Consider the following 10,064-nt stretch of genomic DNA (forward strand, 5'->3'; position numbering starts at 1 on the left):
TTGGACTGGAGTAAAAAAAAAACTAAAAAAACAGGAGTGACAGGATAGGAATAATGTCCATTATAGTAGGCTATGGTGAGAAACTGAACTGTAGGTTTGAAACGAGGCCATAGCCTATGCTGCCTATACAATTCACCACATGGTGTTGAGAGTTTAGCTTAATCCAAAACTGTGTGACAAGACATTTGACAGTTATCACTTGTCACATGCAGTCGCACTCATGTAGGCTACATCATATTCATCAAAGATGATGTAGTACATTTCGGGTACAGTCAGTACTGTTATCAAATCTGACAGCCATTGTCACGCCCACCTTTTGGTAACGCCCACTTTTGGCCACGCCCACCTTTTGGTAACGCCCACTTTTGGCCACGCCCACAAAAAGGACCTCCCTTGTCATTTTCCAGGCAGGCTCCACTGGTACTGTAACAGACCTAGAGAAGGCTAAACCTTTGTTTTGAAGTGCCTGGCCGGAAGCAGAAGCCAGCTCTTTCCGGCTGTCACAAGAGAGGGCTATTTAAGGCCAGCAGAGGCATTGTTTGGCATGCATGGGGAATTGGTGCGATCCCCATGGACATGTAACTTTGAGAGAACACAAGAATGGACCTTGAGAGAGACAAGCTGTTTAGAACTCGATGATTTAGCACCTAGCTGGAAGGGGAAAAAAGGTATTATTGTTTTTGATGTTTTCTTGTTATTGTTCACTGAATGTTTGTTTGGAGTTTCATTGTTTCCTGGGGCCTATTTCACGAAACTTGGATTAACTAATCCAGGATTTAGGCCAAAGCCAGGCTTTTAAAATCCTGATCTTTACAGCCTGGTTTATTCCGTTCCACTAAAGCCAAGCGAGGCTCAGAATTGGTGGATTTGGCGAGCCGGGATCAGCAAGCCTGGCTTAATAGACAGTCTGGCTTTTTGTCTCTAGACCCCTTATGTGGATCACAGATTTACTGATCCTTCTTCTTCATGCGGTATTATGGCAGTTTGCATCCTTAATAGTTGCATTACAGCCCCCTTCTGTATATCTCATTATCTTTACTAATCTATTCAAGACTTACTGATACAAGGACTTAAGCTTCTAAAATAAATACTGCTGCTGTAATTAAAGAGAGAACATACTCTCAATAGTGGATAGACTGAATGATTAACTACCCCAAAAATATAGTTTACATTTTACCACTACTATTAACTTAAAACAGAATTCTTAATATTGTAAGCATAATGATATTGTCGCATTGTGATATTTGGCCATAACTCCCTCCTCTGAGGGAGCTACCTTTGGGGAAGGGGGTTGTTGTCCAGACAGGTCCGGGTCATGGGTTCATGTAGCATGCCAAAGTTTGTGCTATTGCCATTGAGAATGCATTGGGCGTTTAAGTTAAATAACTCAGAAACTACAAAACATTTCAAAGTAAAAAGTTCCAGCATGTGTCTCCACAGTAAGCTGAATTTTACAAAGTGTGAATGGAGTTTCTAGGTGAAAGTGGTTTTTTTAAGTGCCACTATCTGCCTATAAATGTCTCAAATTTGAAAGCACTATATTTCTAAAACGATTAAACATTTCAAAGATTCCTTTTCAGGCACACATGTCCACCGTAGGATGAACCTAAATAGGTTTGAATGGGGTTCCTAGGTGTAAGTATGTAGGACTAGTAGTGGGTGAAACGTTACAATGGTAATATGTTGTAAAACAATGAGTAATGGTAATATTTAGTGGTTTTCACTTTTACAAAAAAATAATATAATATAATAATATAATATAATATAATAATTATTCTTAACCGTGCACTTGCACGACAGCAAACCTATTCATGGGGAACATTCACCAAAAGCAGCTGATCTACAAGCTCACAAGCTGTCATGATGTTGTGCAGCCTATATATTTTGGTTATTTGATTTTATATAGTGCTTAAATTAGTCCTTTAATGCAGACCGATACAAATAAGGCAACATAAACCCATAATAATTGAATAAATCTGGAAAACATCATTGGTTTGTGATCAGTTTGACTGCTTAATGAACAGTAAAGACATCAGGATTAGGTTAAACCAGGCTGTTAGCCTGGTCCGGAGCAGGCTAAGTCCAAAGCATTAGTTTCCATGGTAATTTATGTAGCATCACTTTCATGAAACCGAATCAAGCCTCAACATATCTAGGTTAACTGGTTAAGTTAATCTGGCAAGATCAACCAGCTTTCATGAAACCGGTTAAGCACTGATCCAGGATATATTAAGCCAGGATATGTGTTAAAGCCCGGCTTAATCTCTAATCCAAGTTTCGTGAAATAGGCCCCAGATCTGTCTAATGTGGATTATGATGGTTTATGGTTCAGGATGCATATTTTGTAATAATTATCAGAAATGTAGACATGTACAGTATGGGGAATGTGCAATGCATAAATGTGATTTACTTTTATATATGAAACTACTGATATATCATGATGGACTGATTACTGATATGTGACGTTTTTGATGCAATGTTGATTGACCTTGATGTATGTATTGTATGTTTTCAAGTTGATGTATTTCAATAAAATGGGGAAAATCATCAGTCGAGCTAGAACTCCTTATTGCAAGTTACTGTAGTCTGTCCTCTGACCTTTACCTAGACCTACAAGCAGAACCCAATGCTACTGAAGTTTCTGACATTTTTTAGACCCAGAGCATTGGGTCCTATTCCACCTCCACCCTGCCACCGGGTACACACACATATATAAACGTAAACAACTGCGGATAAGTCCTTCTGCGCTCTTTCAGGACTTTTTTTCGTGTGAGGGCTTCTGAATGTGTGAACTTTAAGTACCTATAAATACCGCTGCGAATATCTCCTGTGGCGCGGAAGCCGTTAAGTATTTTTAATCTTTGTTTGACCGATTTGGTCGCTTTGATTCTTCTCTTCCTTCCTTGTTTATTGACACCTCATTGTACAGCCTATCTGGCTAGCTAGTGGCGCTATAGCTATGACAGAGCAGATCAGAGGCAGGGACGTAGCCGCACAAGCCAACCGCACACCGGGAGGCGGTACAATAAACGGTAGACAACAAACAAGAAGAAATAAAGCGACCAAATCGGTCAAACAAAGATTAAAAATACTTAACGGCTTCCGCGCCACAGGAGATATTCGCAGCGGAATGTATAGGTACTTATAGTTCACAAATTCAGAAGCCCTCAAAGGAAAACAGGCCGTCAAACGGCGCAGATACGATGTTACGGAGCATATTTATGTCCGCGTTCCAAAATTCCCATACGAAAATATAGTTATGAACAGGGACCCTACATAAAACTCATCCAAATTTCAGAAAAGCTTTATGGAGGGTTCCGAGAGGGGCTAACCTTTACCCTGAGCCATCCATCCCACCCTGACAAAATGAGCAGGGGTTAAAATGAATTGTACATGTAAGGCCAAGCAGTAGCCTGCCTGACGAGGGACTTGCAGGAGAATTAAGTCACCTCACTTGCTGTGTGTTATGTTGACTCCTGCTAGGTTGACAGTGATTTGACAGTGATTTGACACACACAGGCAGGTGCTCGTGCTCATCATAACTACTTGAGTAGCTGGGTGGTCAGAACTCAGAACCAGAATCTGCAGAAGGCTGCAAGCTCCATTTGTCGTTTTCAGGATCGAAAGAAGAAGCGGGGCCGGAGCAAGGAGAGAAATTGAAACCAGAAATCTACATAGGCACACATCTCATAGAAGCAGAAACAGAATTTCCCCTACGGGGTTGTGAAGTGTTTAAAGAAGAAATCAAACAATTGATGCCCCCCCAAAAGTTGCACTGTTTGTCACTTTTAATGAGAGCTTTTGTACCGTAGTTTAAATCCGTCAGATTGTGGCGGAGAGACTATTTGCTACCAAACTATTTTTAGCTCAACATTATCCAAACAGAAACAGCAGCAGTGTTTCATTTCTTGCTTTGTGTTAAAGGCATTAAGGTGACAACTTGCTCCAAATACCCTTCATTAGATCTATTTTTGCTGTTGTCATAAAGAGGAAGACTACAGTCTGGCATTTGAGTTGGGTTGTTATTTTCAACAAAGATTGCTTGCAGTGGGATATTTTGCACCACTGTCGACTTGGTGTAGTATTGGGAATGTTGTAAAAAAAATAGAGAATGTTTCTGATATCCGTTAGTCAGAAGACTGGCTATTTGTCGCAATGTAAAAAATAAAAAAAAGGCAAAGTTGGTTTAATTAGCATCTCACCCATTCTCAACATACAGTATAGTTGGTCCTCATTAATTGCTCACTCATGCTCTGTCAACTCACTATCTGTGTCTCATTGGTGCGCTATGGATAGGCCAGAAACTACAGCCTTTCCTAGAAAGTGAGAATGCTGAAGTGAAAGCCTTCCTTCTGTTTTTGCATTAACAACAAATACCATACCTGCCTATCTATTGATGATGACACTGATAGGCAGGTTGCTGAACTGTCTCATGTCAGGACTTTGAGCCAAATAAAGCTCACTGTTAATATTTTCAACTAAGAATGCTTCAGCAGGATATTTAAATGTGTAAAATTGAATTGCATACATAGCCTTCTCACTGACCTTGGGTCGATGAATGAAACAGTTGCATTGATTTACGCACACACACACACACACACACACACACACACACACACACACACACACACACAGAGCCAGCAGACATACAGCTGAGTCATGCTGTATCCATGCATGAGTCCACACAATCTGAACTTTCTGTTCACACACAACTTAACAGCATCTGACATTACTGCTGCGGTGGAAAAACAATCTGACTAGTGTGTTCATCACAAGTTTTGCTTTGGTATTTATTTTATTTTATTTTTGTATTATAAGGTAGAAAGGGAGAAGATTTCATGATGAGCATTTTCAACCAATATTTTATTTTATTGATATACTGTAAGTTCTCCTTTAATTAGTCTTGCTCAGGGACACTTCAACACTAGGGCTGGGACTAGATCCAGGGACCTTCTGCTTCTCAGATGGCCTCTTCTACCCTTTCAGCTATGGCTGCCCTAAGTACTACAACAACAATAACCAGAAGCTGCTGTGTCATGAGTCTTCTCTCTCCATTCTGGGTCTTTTTAGGGAGTGGTTGGATGGAGTATATCTTGAAAACGGGAGCAGATGGTGTCGACTCCCTGCAGGATGACTCTCCCCAGCTCACTGGACCAGTGCTCATCCACAGGTCACACAACAATGTGCACGTGCACAGAATGGTAGGTAGGAGGAGAGGTTATTAGAGGAGAGGCGGCAATGTGGTCAAAATGTTCAGATGTGATTCATGTGGCAGAGGATATGGTTCTGGTTTAGCCATGGCTGCGTGGCCATATAGCTTAGTGGGTAGAAAGGCCATCTGGTAAACAGGAGGTCACTGGTTTTGTATGTGGAGACAAGAGCGTCTGCTTAAATGCCTAATACATATGTGCATATTGGAGTGTTGTGCATGCAGGCTTTGTTTTGGTTGGTTATTGCATTATTGAGGCCCTTGTTGTACAGATGTAGCAATTAAAATAAAAATGTCACGTTGAAGCCCAAATTTAAAATGGTCCCCTCTGCCATAATTCAAGGCATTACTGATCATGTTTATTGGAAAATATATGTTTGTTAGTTTGTTATGTTGAAATATGTAACTTACCGGTATTTACTATTTATTTTATTATTTTTATTTAACCAAAATACTTTGGTGTGAATGTAGATTAAAAACTTGTGAAAATTTACACCCTAAATCATGATCATCAGGTATTATTATATAAGGAGGAAGACGTTTTTCAAAAAAGTATACAGTATTTGTCAAAAGGGTGTTTTTATGTGGACATGCCATGCCATTAAGTATCCCTGGTTTGCCTGGTGGGTTTAAGGTTTTCATAAAAATTAGATCAGGATTTCGAAGCAGTTTTTCGATGGCCTCAGTCCTAGATATTAGAGTTACAGCAAATAGGAAGTTCAATGGACACTATATCTTTGTTGCATGTCATGCATGTTCCTGGAGGAAGTTATGGGCTGTTTATGAAATGTGCCCTATACCCATTCACATCACCTGACAACACTTATATGCATTAGACCACGGACCACTATTTGATTTTATTTATTTATTTTACAGGGACAATGGACATTAATCAACACGTCATTTTTCAAATCCATGTAAATGGGCAAGAGTTAGCCATAGGCTAAAATTTCATCTGTAGTCCCTGAGCAGGCTCTTAAAAGGGTATCCGTACATAAACATACAATACAAAAACAAGTAAACATAGTACAGTTACAGTACATTGTTTATATCTCTGGGGCTGGGACCCCATTCTACACAAAAATCCTTATAGTGTTAATTGATCTCTGACATAACCAAATGATAGTCCATTTGGTTAAATTGGTTCCATTTGTACAATCTCAGATTTACAAACCCGTAAGGGTCAATTTGGTTTAATTGAGTTCCATACTCGTAACTCCACAAGGACCCCTGGGCGTCCATGGACCCTATGATGAGAACCATTGGCATCATAGAAGATGCGACTGAAATAGCAGATCTACATACATGCCCAGATCTACAAGCAGTGATACATTGTGAGCTTGTACATATATCAAATCAAATCAAATCAATTTTATTTGTATAGCACATTTAAAAACGACTCATCGTACCAAAGTGCTTCACAGGTCAAAGAAAACAATACAATACAGTGCAATTCAATACATCAGTGAAACAATAATAAAAAAGAAAAATAGAAAGAGAGAGAGAGCAGTTAAAAGGCAGTATGTGGCATATGTGGCGTGCAACACACCTAACTCCTAAAACGTAAACTCTAAAATAAATGTCTAATCCTATAACAACCAACCTGAATCTTTTCCTCATTGTAAATCTAACTGTAAACATAAATATATATATAATTATATATATATATATTTTTTTTTAACCAAATTATTCAGCCCTCACAAGTATAGAAGTACAAGTCCACACAAACGCACGCGCGCAGCCGCGCACACACACACATACACACACACACACACACATGGTTGGGGGCAGGGATTTCTTGTAGACCGCCTCCAGCCTCCGGGAGAAGAGAGCAGCTGAGATGGAGATTATGTAATGTACAATTACATAAAAGTTAACACTGTATGTGCATGTAAACACCATACAGTAAGTCTATGTACTGTGACTGTAACACTGATGGAGCACATGCTGTATCTATATTATGATCAATGCTATTGTTGTCTTAATTTATGTTGCCATAAAGTATACTGCTATATTTTCTACAAACAAATGAGCCTTGCGCATGAATATCGTTACTGTCCGGCAGAAACCTCTTATCCCTATTATTATTATGTAAATTAATTCCCTTCATCATACAAGAGTGTCACACAAATGTAGCAAAAAATAGCTGATATTATCTCACAATGTGGCCCAATACGACCTGTTCACTGTTCAAGTCAAAGATGCATTAGAACATTCTTTTTTCCAATGTTCTGAACAGTTTTGGACATGCCAGGTTTTCCACCCAACCACGGCGATAGTGTATAGTATACACTGACTATACTATACAGTAACACCTCATTATATGTGACTACATCAAATATAGATAATAGTTATTATAGCCACACAGCCGAGGCGTGTGGAATTCACTTTGGGTACAGAATATACTGTATAAGAAAAGCACGCAGGTCACAGAAAACCATAACGCATAACAAAACAGACAAAATACTTAACCCATTTTGGGCGGGAGAACCCCTTTTGGTGTTTTAAACATGTTATAATTTAGCTATTTAAAAATAGCAGATCTACAAGCTACGAGCTTGTAGGTCTGCTATTTTTGAAAAATCGTGATAATGTGCTTCAAATTTGGAATATATTTATTCAGAACGAACGTTTTTAACTCAAATCTTTGCTTCTGGGGGGGTCCCTGGAACAACATATTTTCATTTTTGGGGTCCTTGACATGAAATATTGAGCGATATAGGCCTAGAAACATAGGTCAGAAAACTGTCTGGATTTAAAAGACTTTTTTTCCCCAGGCCTACAGTAAATTAGAGTTCTCAAACTCTGCCCGAACCCGACCAGGCCCGACCCGACCCGACATTTTAGGGCCGGGCCGGGCCTAAAATGTATGCTAATCAGTATAGGGCCGGGCCGGGCCTGGGGCTCCATGAAAAAAAAATATATTGAATTTGTTTAGAATAATAAAAATAATAGTTCTGTTCTGTCTGTTTGTGTATTTATCTATTATGAAGATGGTGCTGACTGGCGTTTCACTTTTACTCTGTGTAGAGTTATCAAATTCTGCAAAAACCCGACCAGGCCCGATCCGACCAGACATTTTAGGGCCGGGTCGGATCTAAAATCTATGCTAATTAGTCAGGCCGGGCCGGGCCGGGCCTAGGGCCTGATCAGTTAGGGCCCAGTTAGGGCCGGGCCTTAATTTTCGGGCCCGATGAGAACTCTACAGTAAATGGGTTAATCCCTATATAATTAATGGACCGGGGTCCCCAGGGCTCTATGCTAGGTCCGCTAGTATTTATTTCCTTCAACAAACACCAAATGTCTTCCCTGAAAATAGCTGAGTACAAATTCACTACGAGACTGTCTGCTTGTTTTCGCCAAATGTTCCCCTGAATAGGGAGACCTTTGTTGATCATCACGTGGGGGGGGGGGGGGGGGGGGGGGGGGGGGGATTCAGTTTCAGCTTCACCCAGCTGATGGCTTCTCAGGTCTTCATGATGAGCGGGTGCAGGCAGGGAGGCAGGGACACAACAACAAAAGAGTTCCGCGATTTTCAACGTCATCACTTTGGATGAAATATTAATCCATCGACCAAAATGTATTTCTAAATGCAACCCCCAATATAATACAAGCATGTGAATGCCAACAGAGCTCAGATCATTTATGCATAATTCAGACCCCACTGGGTCGGATATACCTGCACGTGTTGGAAGAAGTACTTTCTGAAGTAAAAATGGTAATACCACAACTCTGTATTCAAAACTATACTATACTATAGTATAGTATAGTATATGATACTATATCATTGTGAGCTTGCAGATAACCGTTTTTCAAATAACCGAAGTATAAAATCGGGCTCAAGTGCATAATGTATGATTCATAATAATAATCTAAATCTACAAAGTAACTGGTAACTATAAGTCTTCATATCAGTGTAATATAGTAAAAAGTGCAATATTTGCCTCTGACATGGAGTGGAATAGAAGTGCAAAGCATTGAAAAATGCATGCTACGTGCTACCTGCACGTGTCCCAGCCAGCCCCCTCCCCCATCCTCCCCCCATGCTCCCTGGAGTCAAACATTAGATTAGAGACAATGGCTCCAACCAATAGAAACAGAAGCCTAGGAACTAGACGGGAACACAACCCCCTGCCTGCAGGAACATTCTCACTGCCGGAGGTGCTGCACCTCCTCCGTGTTCTGTTAGATCTTCTTTAGAGGTTCTCAGTGTGGGGATCTGGGTACCTCCATAATGCAAAATGAGTTTATATGTACGTGTAGCCTCGAACTTAGTTCAACCCATTAAGAGCTGAGGCAGATTCTACAAATACCTTCTAAATCAGTTCTCACACTTTCAAGATTTTTCATCAGCGCGCCATGAAGTGACGTGCTGTGAGCTTGTATATCTGCTCATTTTGAATAGCCAACGCAAAAATCTAAAATGACTCTTCAAGCATATACTGTATAGCCTATGTTGGCTTACTTGGCTATTTGAAAAGCTCACAGTTTCACCACTGGTTTATAGGGAATACAGTTGAGCTCTACCGCCTCTGTGTTTAGGGACTAAGAACACTCCATTCTGGGTTTGTGTGTGTGGAGTACTGCGGTGTCTGTGAAAATGGGTCAACAGCTTCCAGCTCCAAACATAACCAGCACACATTCTGTTATGGATGAACGCTCCTGAAAAGGAGAGAGACTCTCTGCCCTCCGTCTTACAGTACTTATATGCTGCCTGGATGTGAGTGAGCGAGCGAGTGAATTATGTAATGAGCAAAGACAGATTATTATTATTATATGATTTCATGCTGTGAAAACATGTTAAGAGTATTACTCCCTCACAGTAGAGGCCCAGCAGGAGTTCCATATAATAACA

This window comes from Protomyctophum parallelum, assembly GCF_964188405.1.
Source record: "Protomyctophum parallelum genome assembly, chromosome: 1".
In the NCBI taxonomy this organism is placed as follows: domain Eukaryota; kingdom Metazoa; phylum Chordata; class Actinopteri; order Myctophiformes; family Myctophidae; genus Protomyctophum; species Protomyctophum parallelum.